General features: G+C 37.5%; 1 protein-coding gene across 2 annotated transcripts in view; it reads left to right on the top strand.

Annotated features, from left to right (window-relative positions):
• LOC108745843 (discoidin domain-containing receptor 2) overlaps positions 1 to 16,031 on the top strand; it is a 189,924-nt gene that overhangs the window by 90,414 nt on the left and 83,479 nt on the right. The window lies entirely within an intron of this gene.

A 16,031-nucleotide genomic window follows, 5' to 3' on the forward strand; every position in this document is an offset into this window, starting at 1 on the left:
TATGTATCAAGAATATTTTTCAAACGTTAATAATAATTGTTTAACATATTAACATCTAAAAATGAGCATTTTTTACATATTTGTTATTATCTTTTTTTTATTACTTCATAAATTTTTTATATTCGCAAATTTTAGCTACAATAATATTTTATGAATGCGTAAAAATTTACACGAAATAAAGCTGACTTGCTGTATATCACATACAACTTCAGTGAAGGGTGTATATTATTTTTGCTTTTGGTAAAAATGTTCCATAGAAGGCAGAGATCGCACAGATCCTATATATCGACACGAGCTATCCTCTACACGCTTTTATCCCGAAGTATTTCGCGCGAGTAGATAGCCGGCATTCTATATGGGAAATCGTGACTTCGTTTTAAATTCTCTGAATGCGGAGTAACGTCGTTTTGCAGAAAAATCGCCTTTTGCACTGACAATAAGAAACGAAGGGTAGTAAGGAATATGCGCGTGAGTCTGGCGTATCTCTCTACATGTTTTGGCCTCTGTATTTTACATGTTATATTGATTTGAACTTCCGATCGATTTCAACGGCTGTTTTTGAGTGCGAAATTACAATAATATCGTTCAGCTTTACGTGTCGTGTCCATAACCGGTCCATAGTCTGCTTGCGGTTAGTACGGTGAATTGCGATGAAATAGATTTTGCCAAATGTTTGCACATGTATGAGAGACCATATAATACAGCTATATGCACGCAACACATTTAATACTATTGAACGGTTTAACTATTTGCGGAAATTGTAAACGTGCTATATGTATTCGGCAATATCGTGGTAAAATAGGTATCGCAATAATGTGCACAAAACATATTTCTTGTGATATAATTGGATGCACTAAGTTACGGTCTACTTAATTACCATTGCAATTCCAGACATTATTATTGCAATTAAATTTATTTGAATTGTATCAAGCTAAATTGAATTAACATTATTTATCCATTCCTATCGCAATATTACAATATATCAAATTACTGATCTAAAATTAGTATACCATTTCAAGATTATAGATCTTAATAAATATATTGGACATCTTTTCAAGATGATCTGTGTAATCACCTCAATGAGAATTTTACTTAACAAATATAAAAAATACAAAATAATAAATAAAAAAATATGTTAGTCAAATTTCTATTCTGGAGAAATTTTGATAAGTATTGAAAGACATGCATGTAATTTAACAATTAGATAATATTTAAAATTAATTTGTATCATTTAAAATAGTTTTGTAATATTTCTAAAGAATACTTTTGCTTTTACATTTAAATCTTTAATTTGTTGAAGATGAAGTTCAAATTGCTTTGATGAATGTACGCAATTATTTTGTGGTTGTACGTTTCAAAAAAACAGCGGATAAATATTGCGAATTTGTTTCATAAGAGTCCTTATGTATAACAATTTATGTTTTTACTGCTCTTATATACTCGTCAACTAAATTTAACAGTAATGTCCGCGAGTGCCGTAAAAACAATGTAATACGATACCATCGAGCAACAATTCTTATACACTGGTTTATGCAAAGTAAATCGAGACCGGCACCTCTTGAGAACGAACCTGTCGCATCGGATCGCCGTACTGCATATTTATGACGTTTTTGCAACGGCACATCCACCGGAAACTATAAGGCTTCTGAGCGTTATCATATTTTATGGGGACAATCCATCCTTGCTAGCGTTTGTTTTTGTTTCTATCACCGTCACGACGAACTGTTTACCGCTGAAATATATCTGTGTATACTCGCGGTACAATGGGACGGCGGCAAATAGTTTTGTTGGAAACTCAAATAGGGATTTTTCTGGTTGCCGGAAATATATCGCTGAGAGGGTGCTCTGGGATGGGCGGCGTCCCGAATATTTCTTTGGGTCTATTTAATTGTTCAAATGTTATTTTCTGCTCACGACGATGGAAACTATATTTTCCAAAGAATATACTAATTTCAATCAATGTAATAGCAATATACATATTTCGTCACATGATTAGCTTGTACGGGATATTAAATTTACAAATGAGAAATGAGAATATTTCGAGATATCATATATAATTTAATGTATGTAATATTGTTTTATTATATATATTAAATAACGTGCAACATTATTATACACTGATTTGAATAATTTGTATAGACATTTTAGTGATTTAATTGTATAATTTGTCGTAGGTGATTGCTAACGTAATTTTACAACAACAGACATTTGATCAAGCAATAATTTCTATGAGTTGAACAGAAAAAAAAAAGATAAATCGACATTTTTCAGAATATTTTATAGAATAAATTCTATATTTACACATTGCTCACTCGTGTATATATTTTGTATATTTACCTTTGCTGCAGCCATTTTTTTTTTTATTTATTTACAGAAAAAGTAATGAAAGTAGTTATATAGGTAACTGATAAAAAAGAAAACGTGATGTTTTTTTTTTCAGATAATTTTAGAAACCTGTCATAGAACTTTAGCGCCATACATATGCTCTAAAATAACATGTATAGTATATATAAGATATATGTAACGATATTTTTTTCCCTAATAAAAGTCGAGCAAATCAGCACTCGCATGAACGGATCCATAATCATCAGAATCTACTAGATGGCGCAAAACCGTCGGTGGATAGCGTTAAAGAATAATTTCGAATTCGTCCCGTTGCGCGGACGTGACCGCCGATGGACGTATAGTTCTGAATTTCGGCGGAAATCCAGGTCGCCTTATGGCCTCACGCCGGAACCTCGGAAAATCTTATCGAGGCGAAAAGCAAGGGAGGCGGAACGTCGTCGGTACGTACGGACCAGACCAAGCCATCTTAGACGGCGACGAAGGGGTTGAAGTATAAGCGGTCGGTGGTGGTCGCGGGGACGCGCAAGCGGGGAGGGCAAATGCGGAGTCGAAAGGAACTTAAACGCGGAATAACGTCGAATAGGCAGCACTCGTCCGGTGCTTCGGAGCCGTTCCGCCGATTTAATAACGTAAATTGTGCGCCGTTCGCTTTAGCAGTTCTGTCACGAATTTTTCTAAAGCACACTATCGAGTGTTCGGGTTCCTGCCGCGAATACAGAGATCTCGCCTTCCCAGGACTAGTAGTACCGTGCACGACGTCTCGCCTACCCTTCTCTTTGCCGCGTCTCCTTCGTCCTTCTTTCACGGTACCCACTCTTACCTCTCGCTATATCTACTCTTTTTATTTTCTCCATACCGGCGTCTCTCTCTCTCTCTCTCTCCCTCCCTCCCCTCCCTCTCCCTTACTCTTCTCATCTCCTTTTATATTTTTTGTTCTCTACATTCGCCACCTCTCCGCCCTTGTACGTACGAGGTGACAAGGCTGCGTCGACGAAAGCTAAACGACGAATTTCGTTCCTACTCTTACGTGACTCGCATTCCTATCTCGACCAGTTAATGCGACCGCCGTAAGATCGGCGTGGTTGAATTTTCCCTTATGGACTCCCTTATGGTCGCCAAAACCATTCTTTCTTCGTGGTCGTCAAGGCGACTCGGGAAGAAGATGGCGTGAAAAGAGAATCGATTATAACGCCGACGGTTATACGATATACTTCGAATCTCAGCACAAAGAATGTCCCGACGGGGGCTTTCGACTCGCGTAACTCTCGATCTCTATGGAATGGAAGTTCTTCCGCGTGCGCAAGGAAGCGCTCGCGGTTGATTCGCGGCACCGCTCTTGCCGGTCTTATTTAATTTAATCTAACTTACGCTCGGGACCGCGTAACTAGATTTTACAAACCCGCGAACTTCGTCGTTCCGGAAACGATTATTGTATTTCCCTCGGAGGTTCTGCATGGCATAGAGCGCTTCATAAATATTGGAAATCTAATAACGCTCATTCCCTTCTCCTTGTTATAAGAGTCTTGCTTTTTTCCTCGATAAGAAAGAAAGGAGGACGCGCAAAGGGTCGGTCGAGAAAGAAAGCTCGAGTACCCAAAGAGAAGAGCTCTAATGTTAAAAAAGGGGAGATAGTTTTAAAAGACATCATGTTGATGCTTATAAATAAGGAATTCTCAACTGAGGACGTCCGTTATTTGCATGTGAGTAATGAACCCAGCATGATAGGGCTGAAGACAAGATGAGACAGGACATGGTCGTGGTGGCTGCGCTAAGGAAAGCTAAGAGATAGCAGAGGACGAGGGATGAAACATCCCTGGTATCAGCGCCCGCCAGACGCGATAATCTCTCATGTATGAAGTGTCGTTTAGCCGTCCTTGCGAGGTTGTTCGTATCCACGCCGTCCCTCGCTCTTTCTTACGCTATTCGCCCGTCTCTCATATTATTTGTCGTTCCTTCTCGCGCGCTATTCATCTTCCGCGCTTCAACCAAGCCTGTTCTAACCGCAAGCCGTTCTACCCCGTTCTATCCCGTACCGCTCAAGTTTCGCAAGTTTCTCCGAATAAAAGGAATGCGGAATGCCATCCGCGAGAAGTTTCGGAGTCAAATTGAACGTTGGTAACCGGCCGCGATCCGAGACGGAAGACTCGGAAACAAACGTGATAGAGAAGCTGTAGAGGAAAAGGGAGAGAAAGAGAGAGAGGGAGAACGAGCATGGAACTCCTGTTATTCGAGAACGCAAATTTTAATTTGACTCGCTGTCGCGCGCGTTGATTTCTCGAAACTCGTCTTCGATTTCCCAACCGCCCACAATGCTAAAGTTCTAGTAAGTACTAGTGGTAGTAACGTTCGTCCTTCTCGACCGAAATCAATTCTCCGTGGAGATCTGCGTTGATAACCCCCAGATTGAGGTCATCACGCTACGAAGTACCTCGCGTTGCTTTCGAAATAAATTTAAGTACGGCCCTTCTGCTTTACGTGCTGATAAAAGACAAAAAAAGGACGGGGAGATTGCAGTGTTGTACGTGTAATTACTATCGGCATAACACGACGTAAAACGTTTCACAACCCTCGTAAACCACCATTAATCGACCATAGCCTGTTTTCGATAGTGGTTTGCTCACTGACTGCGATAAACAAAGCGATTTTTTACAAGCTTTAGAGTTGCCACGGAACTTCTTCGCGGAAAAGAAGTATACCGGCAGGAAAAGACGCTAGTTTTCCCATAAAGTTGACTTTATAGGGTGAGTTGTGTCGCTTCGTGGACGTTACCGAAGTTTCCAGACTGTCGTCATAAAGCGCCATTTTCACTGCTCGCAAGCACATAATAGAATTGCAACGTATTCCAAGAAACGTTACGATTAAAGGTATATACTGGGGATTCTTTCGTTCTTTCGCATTCGCGAAAGAAAACGCGTGGTCACGAATCGGACATTCCCGACACGAGCTAACGTCAGCCTTTTTTTAATATGCTAAAACATTGTTAACGCATTTCTCTCGTTAAGTTCATCGTTGCATTTTTCATGCTCGACATTAATGAGCCGCGATGTAAGATACGTCATCAAGCGTACGAAATATAACGATGACAGGATAAAACGGAAACGGCTATATATTGTCCAGAATGGCGCAACATTTCAACGGGCTCTTAATAGGCCCATCATCCACCAAATTACGCCGGATGGCTGCCACTTTCCCAAGTCGCCCCCCCCCCCTGCACAATGTACCGGGTGTACTTTTCACGCAATTAACCCGGAATAAGGTCGCCCGCCGATAAGAATCCGCGTGTACGCCGGCGCTTTAAAAAGAGTGATTAATAAAACATTTTTCTCCTTGTAACTAATTAGATAATCTATCATAATTAATTCTCAGCTCGGCGCGCGGACGCGCTGTCGCTGGGTACACGATATTCACATCATTAAAATAACAAAGTAGGTAATCATTGTGAGATATGTGCTGATCGAATCGTGCCCGGCGCCCGCACAAAATAATTATGCTCGAGGGGGAAATTATTTTACGATGGTATCGTCGCGTATCAACGATCGCATATAAACTAGGATCGTGTCGATTATGCTTGTAAGCGCGACAACCATCGAGAAGGGCTGCGGTCGAGTAGGAGAGACTTCCGTTCAAACTGCGCTTCAATACCTGGAGCTCTTAAAGAGATTATTCCGAGAACCCGCTCCCGACAATCTCCTTCTACTACCCGTGGTCTACTCCTTGAAGAGCCTTCCATTCTCTAAGTTAGATCCTTACGCTTCCTTGACTTCCATGAGGCGCTGTATCTTGCATTCCCCCAGCGATGAATACGCTTCTCTTGTGTTCTAGGATCCCGACTTTATTGATCGCTGTTATACCGTGATTTTTAAATCTGGCTAAGGCTGATACAAGTAACATCAAAATGAGCTTAATATTCGATTTTTTTGTTATAACGCTCTATTATTGTATATGTTATTGATGTACTCTGTGCACCTACGAGTACCGTGCACAGTTGTCATTTGCAATTATTTATCATTAAAATAATTTTAGGGGAGACCGGGATCAGTTGACTATAGAGATAAGTAGAATAATCGAGGCTACATTAAAAATAAAAACACGATATTTATTTTAATAATTTTAGTCAAATTACCCCGGTCTCAGGGCTAATTGAATCAGATGGAATGCATTAGAAAAACATTTTTTTATATTAGTCATCAGTTTCCCCCTTATTATTAAAATATTATTAGGTAATCAAATGTATGTAGTAACTGGTGTAGAATTAATTTTTTCGATAAGTCTCTTAATTTCGTCTGTAAAAATTCGAAAGTGAAAAATGAGTCTATTAGCTCCGGTCTCTTCTACTACCATTACGCTACTCGTTTCTAAACAATATGAAAATACTGTATTGTTACTTCGATGTTACTGCGTAACAGCTTCGCGATCTAATCGATGGATAAATTTCTCGTTTTTTATAATAACAATTTTTGTGGAAAAATATTTTTTCTCTAAAAATATAACAATCTGTACCTATACACAAACATTTTTCAGAGTTTTCTGTTATATTACAATTCACTCAGTATCACGAACTAATTGTCAATAATACATCGATTAAAAAATATCCAAGCGAATGCAATTTAAGTGTAAAATCACGCTGGCGCGTTTCTAAAGAGAGGATAATTGCTCACTTTGTTGGCAGAATGCCGTGTTAAAATATTTCCTCCACCTGGTCGGCGTTTATTGTTCCGCGCGTTGCCATTCTCCTCGAAAGCGGCACGGCGAGGAAATCCACGAGCAAATGTCCCGGGGTCGCTTTTCATGGCTACCATGAATACTTCAATCAAAGTGTGCGTGCTCGCATGGAGGGCATAGACGGGCAGACACCGTTTAAATATCAAAACGAGATGTCCTCGGATTGTGCTATTTACGAAAGCACAGGGTACGTCAAATGGGCTCTATTGTCGCACTGCAAGGCTTAGTGATGGAGATGTCCGAATGTCAAGTTTCACGAGTTATCGTCTTCATTGTCTTTCCAACAAACGGCATTTCTCGCCACGAAAGCATGCTTATCTCACGAATACGGTATCATGCGAGTTAACCTATTTGTAAAATATATTTTTCAGCTCTGTTCTTAAAACTTAGTCTTCAGAAAAAAATAAATATTTTTTTTTATAATTATACAGCTGAATGACACAAAAGAGTGACAGTAAAATGCCTGAATAAAAACAATTTTTTATGATAGTGATAATTTTTTTAAAAACTCATATATATGTATGTACAATATATGTAATGAGATATTATTTTTTAAAGTTTCTATATATTCTTTTTATTTTTTAAATAATTTCCGATTTAAATATTTACAATTTGCATATTCTTATTGATGCGGATTTAAAAAAATGTTAATAAAGAGATGTTAATCCCTGAGAATAGATTTATGATAACGTTTTCACATCAAGTACAATTGCAATGCTACCGTTTTCTCAAACAATAGGTACGATACATTGAATAACACCGGAAGACATTGAAACATTTCCCATCTGACGCTTTAGTCTGAAGCCGTTTAGATAGTTGTTATCAAACAACTAGCAATTTAAAATATCGTGAATTCGCGAGTGCTTTATAGTATACAATGTGCAGATATCGGTAGCGTGCAGAGTACACACAAAGGACGGCCGCTAAACCCAGATATTTTGACGCTCTAGGCAAAATACAGAGAGGTCTCTGTACGGCTACTTTCCTGTTCCGTGAGATAACAATAAAGCCCACGGCTAAAGGTAAACCTTGATTCGAACTAGGACATATCGGGGCGTAGTTTCATTCTTTGCTCGCGTATTTTTATGCAAATAATATCTACAAATAAAAATAAAGCAGATCTTTTGAGACAGTCTGATAATCGATTAAATATATATCGCGTTTCTTTTGTTTCTTATTTTGCTCTTTTTAAATAGAAATATTTAATTTATTCTACTTTTATTAAACGATAACAATCTACGGAAGCTGTTAACTTAAGAACGACACGTAAATCACGTAGATTAGCTTGTATAAACATACTTTTCTCTTGTGCCGTATAATTTTGTTGATATTGCGAAGTACTAGGCAGATAGTGTCACCCGATTACGGAGTAAGCACGTTCAGTGAATCCTGCTAATTGCTACGTTGATTGTCGAAAATCCAACGTGTCTGGTCGAATAGAGTGAATGTTGATCATTAACGTGCTCAAAAGTCTTTGTATATTTGTTTTATCAGTATATATACATATGTACCTTCGGTAAGAATCAAAGTTACATAATATCTTACAATTCAGCGATATCGGTACTAAAATGCCAGCAACATTTTTCTGATATAGTTTCATCAAATTGTAATTCAATATGGAAGACCTTTCTCTGAATTCTTATTAAACTTTTTATGTCATTCTATCTCAGTTAAAAAGAAATATCTCTTGTAGACATTTTATTATTATTTTCTCTTTTCGCGTTATGAGATAATTAACCCTTTTTTCGGTTGAGATATATTCAGACATAGTTTCATTTTAAAGGGAAAAAGATGTACTAAAGCGTCGTTCGTAAGTAAACGTAATTGTAGCAAAGAGCAATTTTAAAGTAAAAGAAATGTCTTACAATTAAACGATAAACAAAGAATAATTACTTTGAAGAGTAATAACCATTTTATAGAAAAGATTGCATAAAAATATGACGCGCCGTGAAATAGCACCTGTTTCTTTTATATTCATTGATGTTGGATGTAATAATTTTCTCCTGTTTCATCAGAATATTAAAGTTTAGTTTTCATTTTTGCCAATTAATTTATGATTTAAATTATAATTTAATGATTTATATTATTTAGGTACACATTCTAAATCTAAATAATTAAATAACTGAAAAGCGTATGTTAATGTATTACACAATGTGCGTGTAATAATGTATTAACAAGCGTGTGTTAATATATTAACAAAATGAAAACATTATGAAGAAATAACAAATTTTCTATAGTGTATTTGAAAGCAATATAAAAAGTTTGATAGCGATTTCGAAACTCTTTCATATGGCTATAATACTTATTTTTATGTGGAAAGTATAAATTGCCAATTCCAGTCACTTTTTACACAGGTTGTACACTTCATACATCCTTAAACTATGCAAGCGTATCTATATCAATTAGGGCATATCTATATCATTGGCATACACTACGTAATTATTTTTTTTAACAATAACGAAATTTTTAATATTCAGTTATATTACTTTTACGATTAAAGTTCCATTTAAAAAAATCTCATTATTGTTAAAAAATAATTAGTGTGTCTATGATACAACATGTCCTAGGGGTACCACAGTTTTTCTTATTTACATTATAAAATCATAACATCACTTTATATTATTATATAATTTTATTATTTTTTGGTTACTACGGATTTTGTTTGGCTCTATGAAAATTTCTAATATCAGCAGCATTCTTTCGTCTCCACGACAACGTAATCCGAAACGCCCAACAAGTTTTACGAAAATAGCGCATTCGATATTGGCTATGCCATTGCATGCGAAATTCTTCTCAAGCAGAAAGCTCTTGAAAACTTCATAGTTTCCAAGGGCCGCGACGAGTGGCGATAAGTGGCGTACTTAACTTGACAGTAGAGATAGTTCCAACTTCTCCAGTCTCACAAACGTCAACGTCTTCAAAACGCTAAATTCTCTTCAACAGTGCAATAATATTAAAAAAATTTTTTATATGTTTATATGTTATAATACATAATTTTTATGTGATATAAATATTTACACAATCAGGGAAAGGTCGTATTATATATCGGATACCTTAGGTCTTTTCTTTTTTAGGAGATTTAATTTTTTTTTAAACATTATTCTTATACCAAAATTAGTATTTTTCTAAAAAAAAGAAATTTATTTGTTTTTCTAAATTGAAAAGTGGTATCGAATAGAAATATGTTTAACATGTTTTTAGCAGATTAAACTACAATATTATTTGTGTATAATTTTAACACTGTCTTTTGCCTTGCTTCAATAGCTTTTAATCTATCATCTATAATGTACTTTTTGCAACAGAATATCGCTTGTTCACCTCTCTTATTGTCATTTCCATATTTCTTACTTCCTTAATAGCTAATGTTATGTTCTCTTCTTCCTACCTCATATTTTTCCTACATTTGTCTAAAACAAAGCACTATCGTCTTGTTGACTTTAGCCGATATTCATACGTCACCTCATTATTCGATATCACTTAAATAACGCGCAAAGAAAAAGAGTAATATGTGAAACGAACAATATATTTTTAAATAAAAACATTTTTCAATCTACAATTTAAAGAATAATAGATACTACTTATATCGTGATAAACTAAATTCGATTTATAATTAATAATGTGACTGTGGTTGATAAAGTTAACTTCGTTCTGACAACAACTTTACACAACAAAATACACAATAACTACCACACAATACTATCATTATTTTTGATGTTCAGGTTCTTGGAACGTGCAAGTGGACTTACTAATGGCTTGACAAATGCCACACGTGTCCAAAATTTCAAACAATACTTGTCCTATTCGGTTTTTCTCTATGATTATCATGTTATGCATTGCTTAGTTTTTTACTCTCTTATCATTTTTTATTATTTTTACCTTTGTAAAATTCGAGATACATGTACGCTGTAAATAATAAATAGATATATACAGATGGAAATGAAAAACTACGCAGTATAACTATGATAATATAATTATGATAATAGTACAAATTATTTGAACATCGATATATATATTCTACATAAAAATTATGTAATATGTATGTATGATAGTAAACGAATCTCTAATTATATTAATATAGCGGTACAGGTATGGATAACACGAATCAAAATTTTAAATCGGATTTTTCCGCTCTGAAAAGGAATCCCGTTAGTTTTCTCTTTGAGGTGTAAACGTCAGCCTTTAGGTTCCCGCGAGATTTTCTGCTGGTAGCAAAGTAGCGCTGTTCGATCCGATAACCATGTTTTCCCAAATCCTTCTGAGGATTCTGAGGTTCCTCCTGAGGAGACGGTACGATTGTTCAGTTACGTAGGAACTGGCTCAGAGCGGCGGATAGGTAGGGGTAGTGACTGAAATAGAAGTGGTAGCGGCACAAGTGGTGGTAGTACGAAGGAGAATGCGGAGGGAAGACGAGACTGGGCTCGAAATTGGTACAGACCGAATAATTCCAAGCGAAGCCTCACCTGAATCGTCTCCATCGAGCAACGATGCTTGCATTATCGGAGAAGTTACTTTTGCGGAGCGAAGTAAGCATACCCCGGTATACGTTTACCCATCGCACCTATATACACTTCTTATCCTCTCGGAAGAATCGCTAAACCCTTGCTTAACGACGAGCGACTCGGCGGACTTTTAAATTTCATACACTTTTTCTTTTCCGTACGCTTTCTTCTCTCTTGAGAAAAGCCCGTCCGATGTTCCTTATCCGCTCTTTTTCTCTCGCAACTAATCCATACTGGATTAGCTGTGACCCCTAAGAGCAATGAGTTTAATGTCTGGCGTCGTTTCTGTGGTCGTTAACGAGGATTACATTAATTCGTGTAGCTACTTATTATGATAAATAAAGTTAAGATGAGTAACGTGGCGTTTGTGAAAAAAAACCTAAAAAAAAATCTGAGTAATTTTTCAGCATGGATATAGAATGTTTGTTCTACATTAATAAAATAATTTTATTTCTTAAACACATTTTATATTTATTAAAAGTTTGTGGAAGATAATTAACGTTTTTACATTTTTCATCACAATTTTTACGAAAGTCTGCAAATTAGAAAATTGACAAGGATAACGGTCAATATTGATATGAAAAGTAGATAAAAAGATGTTATGAGTTAGACACTTTCAAATTAGTTTCAAACTACGAAAGTAAAAGTCATAGAGGAATGTTTTGCTATCTTGCAAGGTGCAGGAGATATATGTATAATACATCGACACTTCAGTCAACTAAGCTTCTTACGAAATGTACGTTGCATAGGATTGATGAATTAGTTTATAGCAATCGTGCAGATGAATTCGAAACTTTACTTCCAATCTCCAGACGAGACTGTTCTATTTATGTTTCCTCTCGAAGCTATACCTGGAACTTCAAAAAAGACATCGTTTCGCCCGTCATTTTTAATTATTTTTATCGAATTGACGATTGTTCGGTTGAAATTAATGTATCAAATCGTGATGGCTCTTCTCCGTCCTCCCAGAGACGAGGACATCTTCCCTCGATGAAGACGGACGTGACGACGCGTTGTCGTTCAAAAAGACAGGTGGATAGCAGCCCGTCAGAATTAATTAATTCCGCCGACGCTTCTCCATCTCGGTTTCTTTCAGCTCGTCACCTCTTTCCAGTTCCAACCGCCGTATCCGCGACAAGTCCTCTAGGCTATCCTCCCCGACATCGGCTTGCTGAGCTTTTCTCTCGTGAAAATCGCGACGAACCGCGAAAAAGCGTGTCCGTCCGAGCGAGGCAATCGCGATAATTCTGTCGGGGTGCTCGACGACACGAGAGAGGACTCCCGCGAGGTGATTTTAAAAAGAGGGACACAGGCGGTCGTAGATAAAGAAAACTAGGGGTGGGAAATAAAAGAACGGAGATAGGTGGAAAGGGCTGACTAGGAAGGTCGGGCAGAAACGGAGCTGAAGAGAAGAGAGCGGAATGAAATTTGCATCGCAAAATCCTACCGTTTACCCCGTCCTCCCGTACTCCCGTGTTTCCCCACCGTCGTTTCCCTCTTTCACTCAGCGAAGGAGAAGCGTGGAGCTATTCGTATATATACGGGGTAATGACGGTGTTCGGTATTCTGTGAAGAAAAGGAGGAACGTCCATTGGACAAGCGGAACTCGCGTCTGCATCGTGGATCCTGTTTTGTGTCTCGTAGGCTTGTTTGTTTTGCACGGGCTATCGAATGCACACAAAAGACCCAGAGCTCTCTCTCCTCCACTTCGCAGATCCCAACCCTCGCTAAATCTCTCTCTCTCTCTCTCTCTCTCTCTCTCTCTCTCTCTCTTCGGTTCTTTCCTTGCCACCACTGTGGCTCGTCCGTTACAAGAAAAGGGACTAAGGTAGTGACCTATGAAGCAGGAATTTTTAGGCCTTTAACTGCTGCATGTGAAACGTTTATCACGCCCGCGTAGTAGAAACAAGTAAACAAGTTACTGTTTCAACTGAGTAGTTACCTTTGATACTTACTTGTCAACCGATTTCACGCACTTTTTAACAGATTGCGATCTTCTTACGCACCGAAATATGCTGCCAAAATATACACATTAATGCTTCGCTTAACTGTACTGTAGGTAATTTTATAAGAAAATTTTGTAGACGTAAATAATGTAACAAATTCAGTACTCATGATGATTTATAAAATATAATTAATATTTTTGCATTGCGATTCGGTGTACTGATTTCAAGAAGTTAAAACTCAGTGTAAGTATTTAAAGAGAGATACTCTATCTTCAATTTAGTCCGCATTTTAAGAAGATATTTAAAATGTAAATTATTATCATGGTATCGCTATACAGGTCATGTCGTATACATTACCAGCTATAATCCGAGACGAAACTTTAGTACCAGATATAATTTTCTTCCGTGAATGAATCTCAACTTCATCGTAACATTCGCGTAATACGTCGAGAATGTTCCGTGTTTCTTATGTCATACAGACGTGATTGATCGTAAATACGCCCCGTACATGGTCGTCCATCTTTCTAATGCTCTTTATTTCTTCCCTTAGACGAATTTTATAAAATCATACAACCATGCCGTAATAGCTCGACGAGCGAAAGGGCAGAGTAGACGTTACTGCGATGCTGTGGCTGCAGGGCGAACGTAATGCGATCTCTCCTGGACACTGCTCGTTAGCGATCGATAATTATAAATAATTAGTGAAGCGAAGCATGCCTCTTCGATGGTGGGTGCTCGACAAGGGCTCAGTGACCGTGGATATGTATACCTTATCTTGAAAAAAGCATTGTACGCGAGAAGCATTAATGACCCCACGTGTCGAGAGGCTGCTCGTTTTTCAACATTGAGTCATCTCCGGTATAAAGTTTCTATTATCTTGCTTACTCGTGTAACTTCAGTCAGTGCTTTACCCGTTTCACATAATACGTGTACTCGTTGAGCTTTGCTTGGTTTTGCTGAAAGGTACAACGTATCCGATAGCTTTCTCGAGCTCCATCGAGTATTCAAAGCGACCTATCTGGAGTTCCATTATAGGTTTTGGTGCATGTATTGCCGTATCTTACAACTTCAATACCGAGCGCAACATTTGTTTCTGACGGCTTTAGGGCCTCGTTCGTATTCTGCGCCTATATCTTAAACGTGGTAGAGCATACGGAGTCGTTATGCGGTCGGAACATGTCAGTATATTACTTACAATTTGATTTTATAACGTATTTTTCTAAAGCAAGAAATTACTTAACAGCAGCATGATACATGATTTTTAAGTTATGATTTATTATACATTAACATAGTTTTACAATTACGTAGTTATAACATATTTAAATGTTAAAAAAACCATTTCTTTATTATATCTCTCAAGAAATTCGACAGTCAAGCATTGTGCTATTATAATTTCGAAGAAACGACGATGACGATCCCGATCCAGAAACGCGAATGTTTTTGTTACATACGATTGTGTGAATGCACTCAAACGCATCGGGCGCCAAGGTGGTTATTTCCCGATTTAGAGTTTCACATTGGACTACTGCCTAAAATTAATAATACTAACGCTGGGGGGAAAAATAATTTCACCTCCGGCGAGGTGTGAATAATGCATGAGGCGTGACGCGAAATCCGTGCGGTGTTGCAGTTGCAATTTCATATGGAACATGCGTACTTATACTGTATCCCTGTGCGATACATATGAGCACGATACAATTGCAGCAACAGCAACTGCAACAGCAACAGCAACAGCAGCAGCAGCAGCAGCAGCAGCAATAGTAGTAGACGCTCTCGACCTCTTCGCTGAAAACGATCGCGTTTACTAATAGCACTCGCGCAATTAAAATTTCATGGCCCACGGCATAGTAATGTTTCCACTATTCGTCGACGATCCATATAGCCGGTGCATATTCTATGTACGAGGATGACACGGGTTAGTCGTTGATATCACAGTACGGTGACGCGATTAATCTTGGATATAACGACCGTTTTTTAACTAAGTGTCAGTTGGACGATTGTAAGCGATTTTATTTCACAAGCGCAATATTTAGGGGGCCGATTTGTCGTGCAAAATAGACCTCTTATCGTGCAGATTGTGCGCGACGTAAAATGAAGACGGACGAGAGGGCGGGTGGAGAGTGCTATTTGCAAAAATGATAACAAATGTCTACGCTTCCGTAGCAGCGCGATAAGAGTCCCGCTTTACACGACAAATGAAAGTTACAGCGATGATATTTACATAAATATGATTGTTATATTGTCCCAGTGGCAGTCAGCTTACATCGGAAAAACGATTTGAATTTGTTGATAGGAATACAAAGTGCACACTTTATTTTGCATTTATTAATTAAATGTTAATTCGTAAGCTTTCACTCAAATCTAACGCACGAAAAATATGTACCTTATTTTGTAATTGTTACATATATTTTAATCAAATTTCCTTTTAATTAAAGAAATGTACGTTTAATTATTAAATCGAGAAATGTTTCTAGATATATATATATATATATATATATATATATATATATATATAAAA

The sequence above is a fragment of the Trachymyrmex septentrionalis genome, unplaced genomic scaffold (assembly GCF_001594115.1).
Source record: "Trachymyrmex septentrionalis isolate Tsep2-gDNA-1 unplaced genomic scaffold, Tsep1.0 scaffold15, whole genome shotgun sequence".
Taxonomy (NCBI): domain Eukaryota; kingdom Metazoa; phylum Arthropoda; class Insecta; order Hymenoptera; family Formicidae; genus Trachymyrmex; species Trachymyrmex septentrionalis.